Source organism: Papio anubis, chromosome 8 (assembly GCF_008728515.1).
Source record: "Papio anubis isolate 15944 chromosome 8, Panubis1.0, whole genome shotgun sequence".
Lineage (NCBI taxonomy): Eukaryota > Metazoa > Chordata > Mammalia > Primates > Cercopithecidae > Papio > Papio anubis.
In genome coordinates, this window is record NC_044983.1 from 29,236,916 (window position 1) to 29,262,909 (window position 25,994).

Sequence of the window (25,994 nt, forward strand, 5' to 3'; positions counted from 1 at the left end):
AAATATAATTTTACTCACCAAGAGAAGAATATACCTTGAAGCATCTATGCAGACACATGAATCAATCATGTATCTGCCCAACTTCTAATTCTGGAATAGTGATAACAGGGTCATTTAGGAAAAAGTACTCAATTACAGTACGGCAGCAATTTTATGTTGTATATATTTAACAGCAAAACATTTTTGAAAATAGAAATCAGTACTATATGGTAAGTTTACAATTCACCATTTCTATATTTGTAATACATGCGTTTATTTGTTTTCCAAGTTTTAAAAAATCCCACTAGGACCAACATCTTTCAGAACAACAATCTAACATTAAACAAAACTTCCTAAGGAAAATATTTAGCATCACAGAGAGTTGAGAAACGTCTGTTACTCAGCATCACAAAATACTCAATAGGTCTACATTGAAGATTGTTCATGCCATGACATTAACACACCTTTGGGTTAATATATCCTATTTTTAAAAGAAAACAAAGAACCAAACCAAAACAACTGACAAGGAATTTGTGTTTGGTCTCTCCCCTTCACAAGGACAGACCTCTGAAGGACAGACCTCTGATAAACTTGACTCCTTTCTATATCATGTAATGATCAGACTGTCTAGGAAACTGCATGTACAGTTAGCAAAATATTTAAAATTAGAGATGGAAAAATGGCCACCACAGAGAATGACTTAAAGATAAGGAAACTTATAGAAAAATGTGTTTTTGTAAAAGTGTACTGCCCCTCAAGCAAAAAAGAAAGTGGAGTTTGTCCACTTTGAAATATTTTTCTGTTGAAAACATTTCTTGGATAAAAGCCTATCCTTATGAATGTCAGAAAGATGTTAAGGTTTAACTTGAGAGGGTTGAACCCTTTTGAAAAAATTATCCTATGCTTTTTCTGCTGAACTAAATTCTTTGTATAAATCAAGTACTAATTTTCTGAAGAGGAAACAGCTATACACAGCAGCACATCCAGGTTGATGATTTAAATTTGATAGTTCACCAGGTGTGGCTGACTTGAGCAAAAAAGAAACAAACGGATGTTTTAATGTTTTAGAATTACACTAAAAAATCTCAACTAAAGCAAAATTGAATTATAAGGGACCGGCTTAATGATTGCCTTTACCTTTGATCAACATTTCAAGACAAGGTAGTACCAATTAAAAGTAAGATTTAAAAATAAAAACTGTCCAAAAATTGTTCAATGAAAAACTTTTCAAATCTGACATTTTAAAATCTCAAATGATTGTAGACTAACTTAGATTAACAGTCTTATTATCACATGTACTTTTGTTATTCTTGAGTTTTATGTCTGTATTGTTCATTGGTTATATCGTTAACAATTTTTCTGTTAAGTTACAATAGTTTGAATTGACACATTATACTATAAGAGGCTTTAGAAAAACATGTAACTAGGATAAATTTATAAAAGGATAAAGAATAATTTAAGGGATTTTTGACATATTCTATACAGACGAATAGCTAGTTCAAGGTAATAAAGTGCCTTCTTTTCCAGGTAATTAATTTATCATTAAAATATTTTAAGGCTTTATAAGAAACTCAATGCTATCAGAAGTTTGATAGTATATGGAGTTATGTTATTAATTAGCATTCTTTTGTAGCTTTTATTTCGTGTAATCTTCAATCCATAAGATATTAATAAATTTTAATAATTAGCAGCTTAAAATTACAAATTTGAATTGTCAATTCTGAATTCATTTTGTGGGAAAAAAATTTCTAAATGCTGTGATAGACTCATGTTGCTTGTGAACAATAAGTTTATGATGTAATATACAGCAGCCAATGCCCCTCAGAAAATTCAACAGAATTTTTAATCCCATGGCAAACAGAGCCATCATTTTATCCATTCATTCATATATCCTGCTATCTATACATTTAAAATGATCATGCAGGCCTAAACAAAAAAGGCCAGAGAAAACCTAGTAAATTTTTCAGGTACAGGCACAATGAATATTTTTTATTGCAACAGCTTATGCATAATCTATATTGGTGCCAACATCTAAAGTTAAGCATTTATATTTATTTTTATTTTGCTTCTACTACCCATGGGTGCATGACAGTAAAATACTGGTAACCTAATAGAATGTACGTGTATGTGTGTGTATATATATATAAAATAGCTTATATATATGTGATACCCATAATAATACAGAATTCTGATTCTTCCAAGTCTTGTCATTTCTCTTTAGGGGATATGGGTGTGTTTTAAGCACTTCTGTGTACTTAGTTGCCTTGGCAGCTCCAGAGTTTAGATAAATTATGACTATATGGACATCAACTACTCAATTATTTATGACCAATGAAAACTAATTAAAATGTTTGAATATTCTTTTCCAGGAATTCAGTTATTTTTATCAGAAAATTACTAAAATCAGGCACAAGATTAAGTGGTCATGATACTTAAAATATTCTTCTGGTTACCACTGGATTAATTTAAAATGGTTCTTAAGTTAAAGGTTTTGAAGTTAGGATAGAGGAGGAAAGCTAAAACTCATTGCAAAGAATGGTTTAAGTTAAACATTCCATGTAATTACAAAAACAGGAATTACCAATAGGAAAAAAGTGCTAGTCTTAAAATTGGGTTTGGTTTTGACTCTAAAGCCTAGTAAGAATAATTACTGGGAATTAGAAAAAAAATCAAATGGCATTAACCTTTATAATTGCACATTCCTTTACCAAAGTGCCACAAGTTGCCAAATGTTTTTCTAAAATGCACAATGCTACTTTTCAAAATCTAAATACATATACAGTTTTACTTTTTCATACCGGTATAGTACAGATTCATACATTTAGCACAAATATAACCAAGAAGATGATACTTTCTAGAAACAGTATAGTCTTTGTTTTTTGTTTTAAACAACTGTTAAGAGCCTTTGTGATTATGAGGATTCAAATCCAAGTACTCTATAGTCAAAGCATTACCATACAACCTGAAAACATCATGATGGTTTGTTTAGGCAAATTTTAGTAATACTCTGCCATGCAATGCACATAAGTCACATGTGTTTTCCTTTAAAATAAAAAAAAACCCCACACTGGTTTAATTACCCTGTTTTTATCTATTTGTCTACATATACATCTTGTCTTCAATCACTGAACTGACAATATATGTAACAATCAAGTTTTGAAAACAGTATTAAACACTGAAGTTTCTAGCCTTAACTGGTTATTCCTATAAAGTCCAGCAAAAATGTCTGATGCATGGGTTATTAATTTTCATGCTTCTATTTCTTTACTCTAAATAGAAACACTAAATGGAAATGTTCAGAGATAATATAATGACAAAAGGACAGTAGAGAACAAAGCACCAACATGTGGAACAAGTAAAATAATATGCAACTGTGTGGAGGTTCTCCGTATTACCTAATTTGGCAAATCAGGGATAACAATAAAAAATGAAGATCTCTTACTCATGTAATAATCATATTGATATATATTTGCAAATAAATGGAATGCACAGAAAGTTAAATTTTGAATATTTTTGTTGTTTCTGAGTGTGATAAAACTAGAGTTGCCTCATTATAAATTAAGATTCTCCCCCACCCCAAAGTTCTATTGTTCAGAGGAGAGACAGAATGTAAGATTATGATTCTCTGTGACAGATGACCTGGGCTCTGCTATGCCACAGGCTAAACTCTGCGGTGTAGTGCCCCATTTAATTAGGGTGAAAGCTGGTAGGAACATAAAAGTACTAAAGTTAAAATTAGGATTAGTTCATAGTCAAAGAACATTAAATAACTGTCTAAATGGGTCCCTTCCTTGAGCATCTGAATCTTAGGTATAAGAATGACTATATAAAAGCATCTTAAAGATATGGCCCATTCTATGAATTCATCTTTTGAGGGTGTACAATGGGATATAAATTGGCATCCTCATCTTCTGAGAGAATTAACAAACTTTAAAAACATAACTAAAATCAGAAAAGATCAGGCATAATAAATCACTGATAGCTCCCCCGAAACCAACATACTGGTAGGTTAATCACAGGACAGATTCATCTTATTTAACAAACCCTCCTACAGTTTCTGAGTATTAGAATATAATCCATTGTTTGTGAATAATAGTCTTGGATAGTTTCAGCATTTAAATATTGGAGAAATACTTCTGATAAACATTGAAATACAGAAACTCTTAATAGAAGCTGCAGATTTATAGAAACTTCATAGTATGTGTGATATTCCAACTATATTTAGCTCACGTAACACCCAAAATAATATAAGATTCCACAGTTTATCTTGTTAATACACACAGGTATTTTCTCAACTTTGTAAAAGCTAGGCAACTGTATTTACCTAAAATAGCTTTTCCGTGGTAGTGGTCCTACAGTGTTGACATAAATACTGAACATACCTATGAGAATCATTTCCACCCTATAATTTAATATTGTTTTCTTTTATTCAGCTGCTTTGTAGCTCTTTCCATTTCCAAAATGCTTCACAACGAATTATAACAGTTATTTCTCACTGTATCCCAATGAACAAGGCAAAGTTAATACATTGCTTGTGCAGTGGTTCAGGTGCACAGGTTGATAATGATCCTACATAACTTCTCTGCTCTCTGGGCAGTTATCTAGCATTGTCCATGTTGTGAGAACCTATACTGTATGCTCTTTGGGACCAAAGACTGGATCTTGTTGTCTGCTATATTATCCAGACCCAGAGAAACTGTTAGCTCATACCACAGGCAAAATAAATATCTATTGATTTAAAGAATGAATGAGAAATGAGAGTGAGAAAACAGAAACAAAGAACTTCACTGTAACACTCTCCTACCCCTAACCCCCACAAAAAGCTGTGCTGGTTCACTTTGGCTTCACCCATACAATGGGATGGGTAGTATTACTTGTCTTAAAGAATAGGATAGTATTACTCACTCTTGAAATGGTACTCTTGAATCGGGTAGTATTACTCTTGAATAGGGTAGTATTACTCACTCCTGAATCGTTATGGCAAAAACCATATGATATATTTTCCAGAGTACCAATGACACAATTGACTATTACTACAACTACTTCTAAAACTCTGAATTACTCATCTTTACCTTTGCCAAGCATTTAAATTAAAAGTTGTGCATCTGGTAGACTATTCTTTTCTTAAGCTAATTCAGGCATAATGAATCAAGGAAATAATCCTCAGAGCTGCAATCATTAGCATGAATATGGAGAATATCAGAGGGAATTAAAAGACAATTACACATATACACAAAGTGGATCTGGGGACTACTGGTTCTTCGTTGTTTTGGAAATTAGGGCAGGAAAGCTAAGACCTGTAAAAAGGTAATAATTATATTGAACTATTGAATACTGAGAGGTAAGACTTGATGATGTTGAAAGTCTCTTCTAGCTCTAAAATTCTATATTATGCTAACTAGTTCTTCCTCTGATAAGATGGGAATCTGTACGGTATTCAAAATAGATTTTCTTCTTTTTTTAAGAAAAGGATAGTTGAATCCAAAAAGTTTGATGTTTTGGAACTCTTGAACAACTGTATTAAACATTTTCTTTAAACCACCATTACTCCTTTTGCAAAGATACCATGTAAAATATTTTATTTTATTTTTATTTTTCTTGAGACAGGGTCTCTGTCTGAAGCCCAGGCTGGGGTGCAATGGCGTGATCTCGGCCCACTGCAACCTCTGCCTTCTGGGTTCAAATGATTCTCCTGGCTCAGCCTCCCAAGTAGCTGGGATTACAGGCATACGCCACCATGCCTGGCTAATTTTTGTATTTTTAGTAGAGACGGTGCTTCACCATGTTGGCCAGGCTGGTCTCGAACTCTTGATCTCAGGTGATCCACTTGCCTCGGCCTCCCAAAGTGCTAGGATTACAGGCACGAGCCACCGTGCCCGGCCGAGATCTCTTTTACCTTTCTAACATTAAATGGATAGCACTGTTCATATTCAAATGGGAACAAAGACCATATCCTCATTTTTTCATCTGGAAACAAACATTATCAGCAGTTAATTAAAATTAATTACTACAACCAAAATGACAATGAACTGTTTAGAGACTTCAATTCATACTTTTGAGCGATTGCTCAAAAGCACTTATCAATCTTGAGAAGATATATCCTTGAGGCTTAGTATGACAGCACTGTAAGTTGCCCTTCTGGGTTAAATTATACCAACAAGATTCTCTTGGTAATTCAAATGTAACTGCTTTTGTATGAGAAATGAGACTTAGGCCAAATTCTACACTAAAGTAGGTCATGTTAAAGGGAAGATTCATTTAAGTATTTTTGGAATTATCAGAATGAAATATGAAGATGGTAAAACAACTTAGGAACCTGAAGAAAAAAGTTAAGTATGACAGGGGAAAAGGAAAGCGCAGGTATTTCAGTGGGAGGTGAAGGAAATGAGAAAAGCGAATGAGAAGTATTTCAACAACGGGAATAATCTGAAACTTTATCAGTGTTCTCTCAGTAATTAGGCTACATTTCTTATTTCTTTTGCATACCATTATTTTTCTTTTCCCACTGAAGTGATATAAGCATTATAGTACTATATGGCTGCTATTTTTTCTGGCTGAATAATTGTATAAATATAGAAAACTGGCCGGGCACGGTGCCTCACACCTGTCATCCCAGCACTTTGGGAGGCCACAGTGGGCAGATCATTGACGTCAGGAGTTTGAGACCAGCCTGGCCAACATGGCAAAACCCCATCTCTACTAAAAATACAAACATTAGCCAGGCATAGTGGTGGCCACTTGTAATCCCAGCTACTTGGGAGGCTGAGGCAAGAGAATCACCTGAACCTTGGAGGTGGAGGTTGCAATGAACTAAGATTGCCCCACTGCACTCCAGCCTGGGTGACAGAGCAAGACGCCATCTCAAAAAAAAAAAAAAAAAAAAAAAAAAAGGCCATATTAACTATTTGTAAAAGTAAGAAAATGGCTGTTGGTATGTGACAATGTTTTGGGATCCCTTTGTACTCCTGCAGCTCCTTATTTCAGTCTTGAAGGTGAAGATGGTAAGAATGGGGGTGGACTAGCCAAAGGCCAGCTCAATCCTCTCCTTTATTATGTCGAAATTCAGCCACTTTTTGGGTAACTATAGAATTTTCTTGAAAAAGACAATAAGCAGAAAGTAAAAATTCACCCTTTAGATTTGTTGGTATACAATTCACTATGGCTCCCCAGAATCACAGCATAATCTTTGCTTAAATTTACTGCCACTCCCCAGAATCTCAGTGAATCTTTGCATAACATGACAAACAATTTAATTAGGACTTTCAGAAGAACAAAAATGCAATCTGGATGCTGCTGTTACTGTATCTACTCTTGTTTCATTTATATAATATTTGCTTGAAATTACAGATCAAAATGAGTTTCTAATAATAAAACTGAGTTCATCAGGTCTAAATTACATAATTTTAAGAGGGCATAAAACCTCCTGAGGCATCATCATATTGATAAACAAGTAAAGCATTCTTTCCAGCATGTTTTGATAATGGAGATACTATAAGAAGAATATCCTTGGCTGGGCACAGTGGCTCATGCAGGTAATCCCAGCACTTCTTTGGAAGCCCGAGGTGGGTGGATCACTTGAGGTCAGGAGTTGGAGACCAGCCTGGCTAACATGGTGAAACCCCATCTCTACTAAAAATACAGAAATTAGCTGGGCATGGTGGCAGGTGCCAGCTACTAGGAAGGCTGAGGCAGGAGAATTGCTTGAACCTGGGAGGCGGAGGTTGCAGTTACAGTGAGCCAAAATTGTGCCACTGCACTCCAGACTGGGCAACAGAGCAAGACTCTGTCTCAAAAAAAAAGAATATCCTTAAATGGGATTATTTTTCACAACTAGTTTCTGAAGTCAAAGCAGAACTATAAAGCGACGGAAACAGTAATAGTTTTATGGCTGTTACAATTGCTGATGTGAACTCAGGTTCTGTTTTTAATAATTCAGTCTTTCAAAAGAGTAGCTCTTGATGCATATAACGCTAATTAAGGTGGGAAAGTTGTTCAGATGTTAGAAGTACTGTCACTTAATATTAATATAAGAGGATATTTTCTCCCCCTGCATTCTTACTACAGGTTTGCTGCCATGATTTTAATAGTAGTTACGTGTCAATCAAGATATTCAGTGGCGATCTGCTTATTTCTTGCCTGTTTTAAAAAAGTATCATCAGCAATAAAAGAAACACTCTACTGACGGACTCAAAAACATGGACAATCTCAAAATTATTATGTTGAGTGAAATAAGCCAAACAGAGAAAAATACATGCAGACCAGGCATGGTGGCTCAGGCCCGTAATCCTAGCACTTTAGGAGGCTGAGATGGGCAGATCACCTGAGCTCAGGAGTTTGAGACCAGCCTGGGCAACATAATGAAACCTCATCTCTACAAAAACTACAAAAGTTAGCTGGGCGTGGTAGCATGTGCCTGTAGTCCCAGCTACTTGGGAAGCTGAGGCATGAGAATTGCTTAAACCTGGGGGGTAGAGGTTGCAGCGAGCTGAGATCGTGCCGCTGCACCTCAGCCTGGGTGAGAGTGAGATCCTGTCACCAAAACAAAACAAAACAAAAAAAAAGAAAAGAAAAATACATGTAATTAACAGGGGATTCCAGAATAGACAAAACTAACCTGTGGTGACAAAAATCTGCTCAGTGGTTGCTTTTGGAAGTCAGGGTCGGGGGAGTGTTGACCAGGGAGGGGGTACATGGGAACTTTCTAGGGTGACAGAAATGTGTCTTCAAATTCATCGAATCTGACTGCATGACATGCTAAGATCTGAGCATTTCATTAAATTATATCTTTTTTTTTGTTTGTTTGTTTGTTTTTAATTTATTTATTATCATTATACTTTAAGTTGTAGGGTACATGTGCATAACGTGCAGGTTTGTTACATATGTATACTTGTGCCATGTTGGTCTGCTGCACCCATCAACTCGTCATTTACATCAGGTATAACTCCCAATGCAATCCCTCCCCCCTCCCCCCTCCCGATTAAATTATATCTTAATAAAAATGTTAAAATGCATTACAATGAAACACAACATTCCTTCTAAGGCATCAGAAGCTCCTTGGCATTTTTGTTTTTCTTTTTTTTTTTCATTTCAAAACTTCTCCCTTCAAACCACCACGCAGAGAACAATATGCTCTGGAAAGAGATTCACGACTAATTCTCTACGGAGGACACGGGTTTTATATCGGGGCTACTAGTGGAGCAATAAGACACCATGAGTAGAGAAAGGAGACTGATGCACTTAAAACTTTTAGGTGGGAAGGAAACAAGATTTTACCTTATGCTGCTTGGTGCACAGTCAAGTGTATATATGGTCTGTCACACTTTAAAATCATGTTGAATGCCAGTGTCTGGGAGCCTAACTTATGACTAACTTACCACTTCAAATCTAAGGGACCACTCGTTCATCAGCTTTAAAGAGGTTACATTCAGAGTCAAATATCCAGTGAATTCCCAGTTTCCTACAGAAATAACTTATTACACTATCTGACAATTCTAAAAATAAATAAGTGAGAAAATTCTATTGGTTTTGAGAAGAAAACAGTAATGACCTCGACAGAATTTATCCACGTCATGCCAAATATTCATCTACAAAATTAAAACCGTCATCAGAAGGCCAGGCGTGGTGGCTCATGGCTGTAATCCCAGCACTTTGGGAGGCCGAGGGGGGTGGATCACAAGGTCAGGAGATCGAGACCAGCCATGGCCAATATGGTGAAACTCCTTCTCTACTAAAAAATACAAAAATTAGCCGGGTGTGGTGGTGGGCGCCTGTAGTCCCGGCTACTCAGGAGGCTGAGGCAGGAGAATAGCTCCGTCTCAAAAAAACAAAAAACAAAACAAAACAAAAAAACAAAAGAAACCCTATCATCAGAAGTCAGACAATTATTTCTCTAATTTACTTCGTTTTGTAATTCCAAGTGAAACCCACCAAAGGCATTTGCTATCCGAAATCCACCTATAACATACAAACACATCTAAAACATGTAATTTTGCTATTCATTATCATCTCCACCTTAGGTTAGAGGGGAAAAATAAAAGTAGTGAGCAATTTCCCTAGTACAATGCTGGGCCTATGGGAGGAACTCAATATAGATTTGTTGAATAAATAAATGAATGTTCTCATTCCCCTTGAATTGCCATTTCTTACCTCACAGTGTCTTCTAACTCAACATTACACATTCAATATGGTTAAAAAGGAAAAGCATAGGCACATACTTAATTAGTTTTTTTTAAAAAGCTCTGAAACTCCCAAGCCACACATTATATTGCTACTGCTATTATGTTATTATTAACATAAAAATTGCATAAATATATCTTGACCCAACTGTAAAAATGATAAATTGATACTACAGATTCTTAGCTATCAAATCTTCCTTTTAAAAATTCAATTAGTGACACTAAAGGACATTATCTGCTTCTCTAGAGTGAACAATAAAAAGTTTTGGGATCAACAAAAAGGACAGTCATGTGGTATTTCATGTCAACATTTCTGAGAGTGAGAGGAATCATTAGTATCAAAGGAAAATCGCGTTCTAAGAGCTAGATGATAGAAAAAATATGTTCAAATATGAAAGAGGAAAATCTCAGTATTAAGATGGTGGTCGGGTAAAAGCTGTTTATGACAGTCACTGGGGCTTAAATTATAATGGCTCCTTACTATCCTGAAATTGAAGATTGAAGTGCGCATCAACCTTCAAAAAGCTATTTTTTTTCAGAGTCAAATGACCCATGAACATACTCTTATAATAATGCTTTCAACTTGAAAATAAAGAGGTGAGAAAACTCTTCTAGTTGAAGGATAAAAACAAATATTCGGAATGACGCCTATATAATCTCACTGATTTTGAAGCCAAATCAGTGTAATTAGAGAAATAGACACTGCACAGTGGAAGGACCACTTAATAACGTCTAGTTCAAGTTCTGAAACGACTAGTTAACTGATGTCAAAGTCATACAAATATTTGTTCTATCTCTTGTAAAATGAGAGTGTTATATTACCCCCAAACACACCTTCAGCCAAAAAACGATAAAAGTCGATGGTAGATCTAGATGAGAAAAACTGTAGGTACTAGGAAATAGGTGAATGTAATCCTTTTAGCGCTGGAGCAATTGGTCCCCCAATCATGCAGACAGCGTAATGATTATGTTTTTTTAAAAAAGAAAAAAACAAAGCTGTTCTGATTTCCTCTAGGAATAAAACTATGCTTCAATTATTTTCCAGTCTGTGGATAGTTTATGCATTTTCTTAATGGTGTCTTTTGATGAGTAGGAAATTTTAATTTTGATGGAGTCTAATGTATTGTCTTTTTCTTTTATAATTAGTGCTTTTTGTTTCCTGTGCAAGACATTTTTGCCTGCACAATTGTGCACTTTTATATTTGACTGAAAACAGTTTCGTGAGATTATAAGCAGCCCAATTCCCTTGCAGCTGCTACACCTAAAGGTTCTGATGGTAAAAGGAGGCTCCGTTTGAATTTTGCATAATTTTGTTATACTTTCCAGGGAACCATCCGTTCTGTGGGTTGGAAAGAATTAATAATGACGTTAATTAATATTTGCTAAATGCTTTGATTACGTGACATTTTGTTAACAGCTTTATGTACCTGAAGGCATTTAACTTTCTTTTTTTCTGAGATGAAATCTTGCTTTGTTGCCCAGCCTGGAGCACAGTGGCAGGATCTCGGCTCACTGCCACTGCAACCTCTGCCTCCTGGGTTCAAGCAATTCTCCTGCCTCAGCCTCCCTAGTAGCTGGGATTACAGCTGCGCGCCACCATGCCTGGTTAATTTTTGTATTTTTAGTAAAGATGGGGTTTCACCATGTTGGGGAGGCTGGTCTTGAATGCCCGATCTCAGGTGATCCACCCGCCTCGGCCTTCCAAAGCACTGGGATTACAGGTGTGAGCCACTGCGCCCAGTAGCATTTAACTTTTTTAAGAGAATTCTGGTTGACTCTAGGTTCTGTGAGGGCAGGGAACCTTACATTTTGTTATCAATATAATCCTCTGAACTTTGAAGATTGCCCAGCACATAGTAGGTGATTGATAAATATACAATGAATGATGAATGAATAAATTCTCACAACTCTATACAGTTATATAAACTGCTCCAAATTATACAATAAAGGACAGAATTTGGACTTGAACCCAGGACTGGCTGACACCAAGGTCTGTTCTGTTTACACTTTATAGTAGGCCACTGAGATTGCCTGATAATTTTCAGGGATCCAATACCTAAAAATACAGCTGAAATTACTGCTATTGCTTAAGGGGGTAGAGGAAGTGGATTAAAATCATTGTTGTTTTCTTCTCCTGGCAAAAGGCAAGTGTGGAACTCCTATTAAGCTCCTCCTTGATAATCTTAGCCGTATTGATCTGACTTTTATGTTTATAACTATATGATAATTTGTGCAGATTAAGCCAATCTGAAACTTCTATGGCCATAAATACAGAAACAGAATAATTCAGTCAGGCGCAGTGGCTCACTTGTAATTCCAGCACTTTGGGAGGTCAAGATGGGTGGATCACTTGAGGTCAGGAGTTCAACACCAGTCTGGCCAACATGGTGAAACCCTATCTCTGTCAAAAAATACAAAAATTAGCTGGGCGTGGTGGCGTGCACCTGTAGCCCCAGCTACTCGGGGGGCTGGGGTGGGAGAAGCACTTGAACCCCGGAGGTGGAGGTTGTAGTGAGCTGAGATTGCACCACTGCACTCTAGCCTGGGTGACAGAGACCTTGTCTCTAAAAAAACGAAAAAAACACACAAAAAAACCACCAGAATAATTCAATCTGCATGTAAGAATTCAGAATTTAGTCTGCTAGTTCCTCAGTAGTGCTACAAAACCATGGTTAACTGGGAATGTCAGGGAGCGAAGTCATTTACTTAACAGCAATTCCTAGGTAATAGTATGCTTTTAATCCTATTGAAACGGAAATATTTCTAATATGTATTATTTTGATTTTCTGCTTTAATAAATACAGCTTAATAAACATGATTAAATTTTGCATGCGCAAATGAGAACACTGCAGTGCTCTAGGGCCTTCACTGTCAACAACTGTAATCATGGTACTGATGAAGACGAAAAACAGTGGGTTCTTGAGTAGGTTTCATAAAACCTGGATCATTCCTTTCAAACAGGTTTCTGAAAAAGTCTGCTTCTAACTTATCATGTGGTCATTTATCTCTTGTTCATAAGCATGTAGAGGGTAAACCAGCCTAGGCAACATAGTGAGACCCCGTGTCCACAAAAAATAGAAAAAATAGCTGGGCGTGGTGGTGCACGCCTGTAGTCCCAGCTACTCAGGAGGCCGAGGCGGGAAGATCACTTAAGCCCCGGAAGTCAAGGCTGCAGTGAGCCGACACCGCACCACTGCACTCTAGCCTGGGTGACAGAGCAAGACCCTGTCTTGAAAAAATAAAAAAAAAAAATAAAATTAAAAAAATGAATGCAGGGAAAAGATTTACTAGATGTTTAATTAACCAAACTTATTATGCAAATGAAGTAGTTTTACCTCTTAAATCCTCTAAACAATATCACTTTTGGAGGGCTATCCTTCAATGCAGGTGCCATGACAAGATTTGGGTTAACAGGTGAGGAAAGGTCAAGTTCTGGAAGGTTAGCTACGGTAGGAACCTCAGGCAGGGAGTCTTAAGTACAGAGGACAAAGGCTCAGAGTTTGAGGCAGAGGCTGAGGACGGCAAGCAGCTGGTGCACAGACATGAGCACCAATGTAATGAGTTGCTAGGCCTTCTGCCAGGGCCAAAACCAACAGTGTACTGAGTGCAGAATTGAGTCTAAAGATGTGATGAAAGCAAAAAATACCGAGATTGCATTTCAAAAAACTCTTTAAATGAGCTATAAACATATATGCTTAATTTTGCCAAATTTTGATTTCAAGTTTACCTCTTTAAATTTCTGTTATTAATATAAAAGGCTTCAATGAGCAGTGGGCTTGTTAAAACCCTGGTATTTTCATTAGGCAGCTAAGTGATTACAGCAAATCATTTCACCTGCTGGGCTTTGGTTTTCTTCAACTGTTAAGTAGGGATAGTCATATTGAACTAATCTAAATCAGGAGTTTCATCAGGGTAAAATGAGGTATAATAGATGAAAGAACTTAGAAAATGATTTTAACCTATATGTAAATTATTATAATTTAAAATTACACATTCTTTTTATATTTAATTGAATTAGAAAATATTTCATAATTAATGACCAGTTATGGAAAACTTTCAGGACAAATTTTTTGTACTCATGATTAACTGAATGTATCTATTAATTGTCTTCATTGCAGTGTCTCTATAGTGAAAATTATTACAACTGTGGATTTACTAACAAAGAGGTGTCAGTAATATCTCATTTGGTTGGCTAAGACATTGGTGAGATAGTCATCATAGCTGAGAACACTGATGGATTTTCGTCAATCCAAACATATGAGGAGAAAAAGAATTTGTGAATATATTGCATATGCAATGAGAGTGAAATAAAATTAAAGTGAGGATGAATACAAAGGCCTGGGGTAGGAAGGGCTAACATGTGACATGTATATAACTACCCCTTCCTTTCCTCATCTAACTGCCCATCAACATACAGAAATCATCACAGTATTTTACCATGGGCTTGAATGGAGCTTCACAATCATCTCTAACCTAGGACTCAGGTAGTCATTACCACTTGAACACAATGGCACATGAGATGAAACAGAATAGTTATTTTCACCCTAGGACATCAAGGCAGATTTGGAATGAGGAGGACAGAATTATTGTTTAAAATAGTATCATTGTATTTCTCTAAATCTGCATCAATGAAATATATTTTGAGCACTATGACAGTATGTAGATAGTTAATCATATTTAAAGGATAACTTGTTAAGGGAAAAATAATGCATAGCATTTTATACTAGATAGCTTCAAATACACTTCCATATATACCAACACGCTGTCTGGCACATGGCAGATAATCAAATACTTACCTGTTGAATGAACAAAATGATACTGTAATTAGGCTCCAAAAGCTGCTTTGAATCAAGTAACTTTGGACATGGCACACTTAAAGCTAATGGCAGTGAAATATTTGTCTTTCCTAAGTTATTGTATCCCTAGTCCCTAGCACAGAGCCTGGCAAAAAGTAGCCACTCAATGTCCCTTGAATGAGTAGAGGAACAGCATCACTTATCCATTAAGCAAGGGAAAGAATATTTCTGAAATAAAATTTAGGGTGTGCAGGCAACAAAACATCCTTTAATTGTGAGTCATCTTTGAAACAAAGATGACATAGCATTTTTTGTTACATTTTAAAACTATCACTTTCATTAACAATTGTTGCCATTTAGATTTGTCTGTTAAGTATTGTGATCCTGAAGCAACGAGATTTCAAAGACAAAACAGGAACAGGAATACTGGTGATTAAGTGAAAAGAGATGATTTAAGTAATCAGCCCAGCGCAAGGTTGAGAGGCGAATACAAAAGAGGAAGAAACAGTCTCTGCGTTTAAACTTAAATTCAAGTTAAGGAGATAGGATTTTTCATATGGGAAACTTAAGTTTAAAATATACTCTATCAAGTTTTAGGTTGTGTCTAAAAAAATCTCTTGGAACTGGAAGAATTGCCTATTTAAAACTTTTGTGTACAGGGCCAAAAGATAAGTCTTACTGATTATATATACAATATATCACAATCAACTAGTTTTTGTGTTAGTTCCAAGATAATTTATATGTTAAATTAAATGGCAGGGTAAAAAAGGGAACCGGGCAAATTAGGCAGAGAAGCAGCATACTGCAACACTGTAAAGTGGCCATAACTAAATATGAACTATGCCCAGAAGGAAAGGATGGTCAATAAATGTCAGATGAGAGATGAAACCAAGGAAGTGGGAGGAAAATGAGAAAAGGCCAAAGAAGAAAGTAGAAACTAACTTTAAGAGATGCTTCACTGACTTCAGGGATACAGAAATTGAAGGGGTTCTTAGAGATCGTCACTCTGATCCAATTTCCTCAATTTATGGATAAGCAAGCTGAGGTCCACAGAGGTTAAATGACTTGCCCCAGGCCCACCTAGAAGGCATAGATCCAAGGCTTCTGAAAGACAGTGCATCACCTCTGTACCACACTACTGCACACCATGAGGTCAGCAGCAAGACTGCAAGGATTTTTTTAACACAATTTTCTGAATGATTGAAATAGTAGTCCAAATAATACACAACTAATTTTTTGGGGTTTATTATAGCATAGATATACTGAGTAATTTATCATTCACATTCACTTTATAGTTATTTTGTGACAAATTTCCTAATCATTTAGAATTGAGTTATTAAGAATCTAATTTAAGAATCAAGTTCTGTGTTTACCTAAGATTGATTTTTTTCATATAAAATTTAAAACATTTGCATCAAATAAAATGTAGATTTTATTTAATATGCCTCAAGTCAGATGCAAATCACCTTAATAGAGGGCACTGCTTGAATTACAGCTTGGTATGTCATTAAATATAATACTCGGGTCTTTGAAAAAATGAGTCAAACAATAAATGGTGATCAACAAACCAAATCACAGTTACCTAGTGACCCAAAAACTTGCTTAAAGAGGAGTACAGGCCGGGCGCGGTGGTTCAAGCCTGTAATCCCAGCACTTTGGGAGGCCGAGACAGGAGGATCACAAGGTCAGGAGATCGAGACCAGCCTGGCTAATACGGTGAAACCCCATCTCTACTAAAAAAATACAAAAAACCAGCCGGGTGAGGTGGCGGGCGCCTGTAGTCCCAGCTACTCGGGAGGCTGAGGCAGGAGAATGGCGTAGACCCGGGAGGCGGAGCTTGCAGTGAGCTGAGATCCGGCCACTGCATTCCAGCCTGGGCGACAGAGCGAGACTCTGTCTCAAAAAAAAAAAAAAAAAAAAAAAAAAAGAGGAGTACAGTTGAATAACGCTTGAAGAACAATAATGCAAAACTAACTTTAGTCATTATAAATCTTACAGGCATTCTTCATTCTAAGTAAGTTTAATATAATAATTGATATATTAGGTAAATATTTATTAAATAAAGGCTCAGAACTTGGGGAGTTTTCAGGCTGGAATTCATTGTACTATATAAAGGTTCCTGGCCAGGCGCCATAGCTCACTCCTGTAATCCCAGCACTTTGGGAGACTGAGGCAGGCGGATTATCTGAGGTCAGGAGTTTGAGACTAGCCTGGCCAACATGGTGAAACCCCATCTCTACTAAAAATACAAAATTAGCCAGGCATGGTGGTGGGCGCCTGTAATCCCAGTTATTCAGGAGGCTGAAGCAGGAGAATCACTTGAACCCAGGAGGTGGAGGTTGCAGTGAACCGAGATCATGCCACTGCACTCCAGCCTGGGCAACAAGAGCGAAACTGTCTCAAAAAAAGGTTCCTACTGGCAAAATATTAGTGTCCAGCTTAGGTTAGAAGCTGCAAATTGAGGGGAGGTTAAGTTCTGGCATCACGTGCTCTGACCAATGCATGACATTAAATAAACTTCTGTGATTTCGGGATGATATAGTGATCAGTGAGGAAAGATCTTAAATAGTGAGGGGAACACTGAAAACAAAAAAAGGTAATTGCCTGGAACATTACTGAATGAGCTGCAACACAACACCTTCACTAAATCTTTTCAACTCAAGGAGTATTTTTTTCCCCAAGAAAATATTTCTAATTTTACAATGGAAATCAAAGAAAAAATGAGATTCAGTAATACCAATATGTTGCAGCAGATCATTAAAAAAATCTGAATTAGGCCGGGTGCGGTGGCTCAAGCCTGTAATCCCAGCACTTTAGGAGGCCGAGACGGGTGGATCACGAGGTCAGGAGATCGAGACCATCCTGGCTAACACGGTGAAACCCCGTCTCTACTAAAAAATACAAAAAAAACTAGCCGGGCGAGGTGGCGGGCGCCTGTAGTCCCAGCTACTCGGGAGGCTGAGGCAGGAGAATGGTGTGGACCCGGGAGGCGGAGCTTGCAGTGAGCTGAGATCCCGCCACTGCACTCCAGCCTGGGAGACAGAGCGAGACTCCGTCTCAAAAAAAAATTAAAAAAAAAAAATCTGAATTATTTCAGATTATGGAATTATTTAAAATGGTTCAATACAAATAGCATTTGTGTGAAAAACTCATAAGGTAGCATTGATATAAATTGTTAAATTCATGAAACCAAGACTTAGTTATCATTATCCAAGAGTCATGATCAATCAGTTTTTGTGCTAGCTCTAAAATAATTTAGGCTAAGAAAAGAGAGATTTTTTTCCCTATGGGAAGATCATAAGCAGCATACTCATAATTATAGCATTTTTGGTTATTTAGATGTATATTGCTTATAAGACTTTAAGCTTTTATTCATTTCTTTAAAAATTTTAATAACAGAGGAAGAGAAACATTTCAAAAGAAAAACTTTTACAGAATAAGAGTTTAAAAAATGTATTGCTCAGGTTGAGTATTTTCTTACTGCCAAAGATTTTGAAAATAACATTTGAAACAGTTCATTTGCAGAAAAATACATTTTTATTTTTTACCTGTTTCCTCCCAAATTGTGTTTCTAATAAGGTTGCTTAAAGGTAAACAGTTTTATACTGAATAAACAAAGATTATGAAATCATTTAGTAAACATTAATTTGTCAAATTCTAGAAAAACTTCCAATCTACTACTTACGTTATAATGTGTTATGGTAACATAGTCTTAGAATGTACACAGGAAAAAGCCAAGGAAATTCTAGGATTTAAGCCTAATTGCCCCGGTAACTCTAGCCTTAAACCTTCAACAAACAAATAAAATAACAAACCAGCCAGGAAGCATAAAGTGAGTTCCATAGGTCTCAAGAGGAATAAAGGCTTACCTCCCACTGTAAATCAGTGGAAAAGCTTCCAGGATAAAATACCTTCACTCAAAGATTATAAGCATATCTTATCTTAATACAAGCACAATTGCTTTGTAATTGTAAATCTTTTTGCATGTGAGAATTCTAACAATACAGGAGATAAAGTTTATACTTGGAGAGCTAAATAGCAATAACTGTAAACCCATTATGGATGGGAGAAGGGTTAAGAAAATATCTTGCTTAAAGAAAAGGTTGAGAAGAAAGCATAATGGTAGTTGCCAGGCTTGGGGGAAAGGAAGATGGGGAGTTGTTTAATGGATATAGCTTTTCAGTTTTGGAGGACAAAAACGTTCTGGAGATTGGTTGCATGACAAGGTGAATATACTTAACGCTATTGAACACAACATTACTGAACCCTTAGAAATGGTTAAGATGGTAAATTTTATGCTACGCATTTTTTTTTTACCACAACTGAAAACAAACAAACAAACAAACAAAAAAACACGCAACCACCAGAAGTGAGGCATTCAAAGACTGACTAGATGGACTAAGGCAATTTTTTTCTACTCTTGATAAATGATAGGTTTATACTGTATATATATTTTAAAAAAAGAGGCTGAGAAATGTCATTTGAGACTTACAGGGTCAACTTTTGAGACTGAAAGACCAGTCGCCTGGCTCTAGAGACTCTGAATGTTTGGTTGTGAAATCCAGGGAGTACGAAACCAGTGGACTGATGTCAAGTAAGATCAGATAGACAGAACGTGAGTTTAGGAGGCGGGTGAGAAACTGGCATTTCCAGGAATCACTGCCCAGAAAGCTGGCCAGTACGATAGTAAACAAAATCTTAAACACCTGGATTTATGCATTTAGCTTCTCTGTGTTTAAAGTGAGCCCTGGCCGGGTGCAGTGCCTGACGCCTGTAATCCCAACACTTTGGGAGGCTGAGGTGGGAGAAATGCTTGAGCCCAGGACTTTAACACCAGCTGGGGCAACATAAAGAGATGCTGTCATTACAAAAAATAAAAAAATTAGCCAGGCATGGTGGCATGCACCTGTGGTCCCAGCTACTCAGGAGGTTGAGGCAGGAGAATGGCATGATCCCGGGAGGCGGAGCTTGCAGTGAGATCGTGTCACTGCACTCCAGCCAGGGGGACAGAGGGAGACTCCATCTCAAAAAACAAACAAACAAACAACAACAAAAACAAACAAGCAAACCAAGGCTGGGCGCAGTAGCTCACACCTGTAATTCCAGCACTTGGGAGGCCAAGGCGGGCAGGTCACCTGAGGCTAGGAGTCTGAGACCAGCCTGGCCAACATGGTGAAACCCTGTCTCTCAAAAATACAAAAATTAGCCAGGCATGGTGGCACATGCCTGTAGTCCCAGCCACTCAGGAGGCCGAGGCATGAGAATCACTTAAACCTGGGAGGTGGAGGTTGCAGTGAGCTGAGATCGCACCACTGCACCCCAGCCTGAGCAACAGAGTGAGTCTCTGTCTCAAAAATAAATAAATAAATAGGCAGATAAATAAATACATAAAATAAAGTGAGCCCCAGATACTACTTATTAATATTGTAACCAAAAAATCATCATCCCATGGTGTTATGACTGAGAGTATTTAAAATTTAAGCAATTTCTGTTGGAAAAATGACATGGAAGAAAGACTGCAAGTCTAACAAGAAACAAACAAAAAAAGAATGCAAGTCCACAGTCTAAGTCAATGACAAAGAGGGGCTTCCAGACCACTTGTATCAGAATGAGTAAGACAACGAAAAATGCCAATTTCTGAACCCCTGTCTTGAACCAATCAAATCAGAATATCCGAGGATGGGGACCAAACCTATATTTTTATTTAATACACCTGCACACTAATATTTGAGAATCACTGGACTAAATTTTAAAGGATGCAACTGCTGTCATTTTAATGGGGGTCAGAACTCATTAGAAGCAAATGTAGAGTTTAATACTTAAGAGTGTCTTTGATGACATCATCATGGCCATCATTCTTCTAGTTCCTCAGAGGCATAGTGGAGATGCTCTGCTCTTTTAAAGGAGAGACGATCAAAAGAAAAAAAGAAAAAGGAAAGAGATTTCAAACAATCTCTTTCACATATTAGAAGAGACACATTCCAGGTGAGTCACATGGTAGTTTGTGCTGCAACTGCCAGCTATCTGGCTAAGCTAGAAATTTTTAGAGCTACAATGAGAACTTTCACGTCTCTAAAGCAGGAATGACAAATAGCAAATACTTGGCATGAATGCTGTTTTTTCCCTCTCCCTGTAGATACGAACACAGCACTTTAGGGCAGCCAATCAATTGTAGATACAAGCGAGATGAAACCAATTTGCCACTACTTCTCGAGGGACAAGAAAAAGGTGAATACGATTGGGATCTCTTCTAAAATTTTTTACATATATGTAAAAAATTGTATATATATGCATGTGCAATATATATGTTTAACATATATTACACATACTCTCTATAAGAGAGACTATATATCCATATCTATTATATATAACATGTATGTAGTATTTATGTGGAGGACTAAAATTTGCTTAGCCAAATATTTAGAAATGTGCAATATAGTTTATAGATGTTTGTGTGATAACATCTAAACCACTCAGATCTCTCCATAAGAGCTACTATTTGCCCACTTGAAATCTGGAAATGTTACAGTATCACAAGAAAGCAGAGATGATTAGAAGAAGTAACAAGAAAAAAGTGGACAGTACCGGGAGAATTGAGTTTCATATGAATTCACAAGGTCCTGAATTTAGATATGATTGCATTTGTAACAATAACGAACTTACTTGGAAACTTGTTTAAAGCAAAAAATTTAAGCAAACGATGTTGCTTCTTTCCACCTGAATTGAGCAGTGCAAGAAAAAATGCAGAAAGATATTACAGATGTTTCGACTTTTAAACAGAATTTAATCTGAATTTTTATAAAGAAAAAATTTGATAATATCCAATAATTTGGTTTTCCAATTTACCCTACTGCCTTTTATGTCTTTCTAAATAAATCTATAGCAGGTACTTTTGAAATAGCACTACAAATACTAAATTTATTCCTTCATACAATCTTTTTTGAAAAAAGACTGAAAGTGAAAAGTTTCTTTGAAAATTATAAAAGGTAGACTTAATCTTGCAGAATAAATTTCATAAATACTATTTAACTAGTCATTTAATTAATAAAGTTCATGAAAATTTAAAACCTAGTTCTTATGTTGTTCTGCAATAACAAAGGATGGGAAGAAGGACTTTTTTCTTTATATGTTTTCACAATAATATTAGAAAATTTGAAATCACACTTCTTTATCCAAACCAGTAAATTAACAGAAGGCCCTGAAGGCAAAAGTTCCAATGGTTATTTCCAATAAATTCTGAATCCCTTGGAGTGGAGAAGAATCTTTGAGCCATAACAATTCACCTTTTCTGATTTTTTAATTCCCTTTATGCATCCCACATTCAGTGCGTGCCTAGTCTCTACCTTAAATAATTCCAGGAGCAGAGAAGTCACGCAATCCTTAAAGTTTGCCCTAATGTTGAGCTGAAGTCTACTATAAATTTATTCTGCCTGAAGCCTACTCAAAGTATAATTCCAACACTTAATTTTTTAAATCTAAAATGTACCTTGTAGCCATAATACAAATGAATAGAGAATTCTTAAAAAAGTTACATTACCTATAATGATCCATTTGAGTTTGTGACTATCTTTGTTATGTCAGCAGTTAGTTAATCATTTTCACAATTAGGAACTAATTCAGTGTTCTGGAGTGCTAATCATTCAAAGGTAGTAGCTGTTAAGAGAAGTCAATGAACTTGCAGAACTGCCAAATGTCTACGTATGAATTAATTTAATACTTCAATAGGATGTAATCCACTAGAATGATAGCATTAAGGTTTATATACAGTTATAGATATTATATAGATTTCAATACAAAATATGGTTTTATTATTGGGAGGCCAAGGCGGGCGGACCATGAGGTCAGGAGATCGAGACTATCCTGGCTAACATGGTGAAACCCCATCTCTACTAAAAAATAGAAAAAATTAGCCGGGTGTGGTGGCGGGCGCCTGTAGTCCCAGCTACTCGGGAGGCTGAGGCAGGAGAATTGCGTAAACCCGGGAGGCGCAGCTTGCAGTGAGCCAAAATCGCACCACTGCACTCCAGCCTGGGTGACACAGCGAGACCCCATCTCAAAAAAATATGGTTTTATTATTTTTGATCAACATATTAATTATAGTACAGAATATCTACAAGGTTGGCAAGCATAGAATAAATTATTTAAAAATATGTTAGTTTTAGAAAGTGGGCTCAATGAGTGTTCAGGTGAAACACCTCTAATTTTTTTTCTTTTTTGATAGGGAGTCTTGCTCTGTTGCCCAGGCTGGAGTGGAGTGGGGCAATCTTGGCTCACTGCAACCTCCACCTCCTGGGTTCAAGTGATTCTCTTGCCTTAGCCTCCGGAGTAGCTGGAATTACAGGAGCCTGCCTACATGCCTGGCTAATTTTTGTATTTTAGTAGAGATGGGGTTTCACTATGTAGGTCAAACTGATCTCGAACTCCTGACCTCACATGATCTGCTTGCCTCCACTTCCTAACGTGTGGGGATTACAGGCGCGAGCCACTGGGCCCAGCCAATATCTCTAATTTTAAAGCAATGAGTTCAATTGTTAATCTAAAGAAAAGTACTGTAGGCCGGGAGTGGTGGCTCATGCCTGTAATCCTACCACTTTGGGAGGCCAAAGCGGGCAGATCACCTGAGGTCAGCAGTTCGAGACCAGCCTGGCCAACATGGCAAAACCCTGTTTCTACTAACAATACAAAAATTAGCTGGGAGTGGTGGCACACGCCTGTAATCCCAGCTACTCAGGAGGCTGAGGCCAGAGAATTGCTTGAACCTGGGAGGCAGAGATTGCAGACAAAAAAAGGTACTGTAAACACACTACAGTATATAGTTCCTCCATTCTATACGTACAGAGAGGATACATGAAGATGGTAAAAACACTACATGCTTTTAGAGGAAATTAGTATATTTCTCACCATTTATATATCTTAAGACATAATCAGCATTTTAAGCTCTAGCCTTTAAATTCTGTTAACTTAGCTTATTCTAGTAATTATGAACCATTTGAGCTACATGATGTATGTTGCAAAATAGAAAACTAAGGGACTAAATTAATTCCAAGATCTTTCAAGTCCTAATATTTAATAGTCATTAAACTTGTATTAATAATTCTTAAGTAGATAAATTGTTCACTTTGCTTTACCAAGATTTATATACCATAATTACATAATAAATTAAGAATATGCATCAGTCTCCATATATTTAAAAGCTGAGCTTTTCACATGAGGTTTCATAACTGTTAATTCCTATCTGATTTTTCTCAAGATAGCTGTTGAAAAATGAGAGGGAATCAGAAAGGTTATTAAAAAGACAAGAAAATAATTTTTTCCAAAATCATGGTCAACTTATTTAAAAAGTTGCTTGTTTCAAGATTTGTAAGCTTGTCAAGGCAGAAGGAGTAGCTCTCAGAGTCTCCTCTTTCTACCCAGAGACCCTAGTTGTTTTGACTGAGTTTTTCCATCACTATCTTTTGTAGCTAAGGTAAAAATCTCATCAGCTAAGAGCAATGTGGTTCTTAGAGTGCGGTCCCCCTAGATCATAGCATCCACTCTCCTCGGGACTGTTAGAATTTCACATTCTTGGTCTTCTCCCCACCCTACCAGTCCTACTGAATAGAAACTCTGAGCTGGGGCCAGCAATCTGTGGTTTAACAAACCATTGAGGTGATTTGTATTCACACTGAAGTTTGAAAATTAGTGCCCCATAGTAATGGGGAAAAATATGTATCTGTAAATGGAGCAATTATCTGTTTATACCACTGGAATTAAGAGAAAGAGGAGGAAATTTGGTAATTAAATATGAAAATGAGAGGAATGATGTAGGGAGGACTATGGCAGGAAAAGTTGTGAGACATCAATAAGATGGCAGGAAAAAGTTGTAAGAAATCAATAAAACTTCCAAAAATACTGGTAAGATTTATTTTGAAACTAAGATAACCAGTTGTTTTTGGTTCATGAAAATGAAATTGTAGACCCATGGTGAATAGTAATTTGCCTCCTCTCTGCCCCCAGGGATGAGACTGTGAAGCTCTTCCACATTCTTGTGATCTGATCCCTTTAAAAAATTATGACATTTATTGGAAATAGTTGATCAGGATTAGAGGTTTTATCTGTAAACTAAAGATCAAATAACTTGTATGTATTAGCACCAACTTTAACCAACGGAATCCTCACATAAGCCAAGCGTCTCTTTGGTGAGACTAGTCCCACATATGGGGGATGGTTTTGGATAAAATAATTCCTAGTAAGCTGAGGCAGATGTATAGTGGCGACCGGGGATAGACTGTGCTTTATTAGAGTTGGAAGGATCAGCTTCATAGGAAGTCTGAAAGGCAGTTTGGCCTAACTGAATGGGCACAATCTTTGGCTTTGGTGTAAATTTGCGTTCAAATACATTAATTCTGAAATTCCGAACCAGTTTAAAAACCTCTGGAAAATCATATGAAAATGAAAATGGGGATGATAATAAGGTTGTTATAAGGATTAGGAATAGTAGTTATAAGGGGCCCAGCTATGTCTAGTATACAGTGGGTGGTCAATAAGTAATAGTTATTACTACTAATAAATCTTAATCGACTCTTCCTTTTCTTACCACCTTCTCTATTAAAATGGTCATGGTGAAGCTTCTCTAGGGACCAAATTCATTTCTTTTCTTTTCTTTTTTTTTTGAGATGGTATCTCACTCTGTTGCTCAGGCGGGAGTGCAGTGGTGCCATCTCAGCTCACTGCAACCTCCGCCTCCTGGGTTCAAGCGATTCTCCTGTCTCAGCCTTCTGAGTAGCTGGGTTTACAGGAGTGCACCACCAAGCCTGGCTAATTTTGGTATTTTTAGTAGAGAAGGGGTTTCACCATGTTGGTCAGGCTGATCTTGAACTCCTGACCTCAAGTGATCCACCCGCATTGGCCTCCCAAAGTGCTGGGATTACAGGTGTGAGCCACCACGCTCAGCCTAAATTCATTTCTGAAATTACCTGTCAGTCATGCTAGTAAAAAATATTTTTCTGAAGATGCACTGTGTGTTGAAAAGTTAGAGTAACTGAGCTTTCAGTTCATGTCATCC

The 25,994-nt window shown here is 36.9% G+C and overlaps 1 protein-coding gene across 2 annotated transcripts in view; it reads right to left on the reverse strand.

The window, feature by feature from the left end:
• PURG (purine rich element binding protein G) overlaps positions 1-25,994 on the reverse strand; it is a 38,360-nt gene that overhangs the window by 1,145 nt on the left and 11,221 nt on the right. The window lies entirely within an intron of this gene.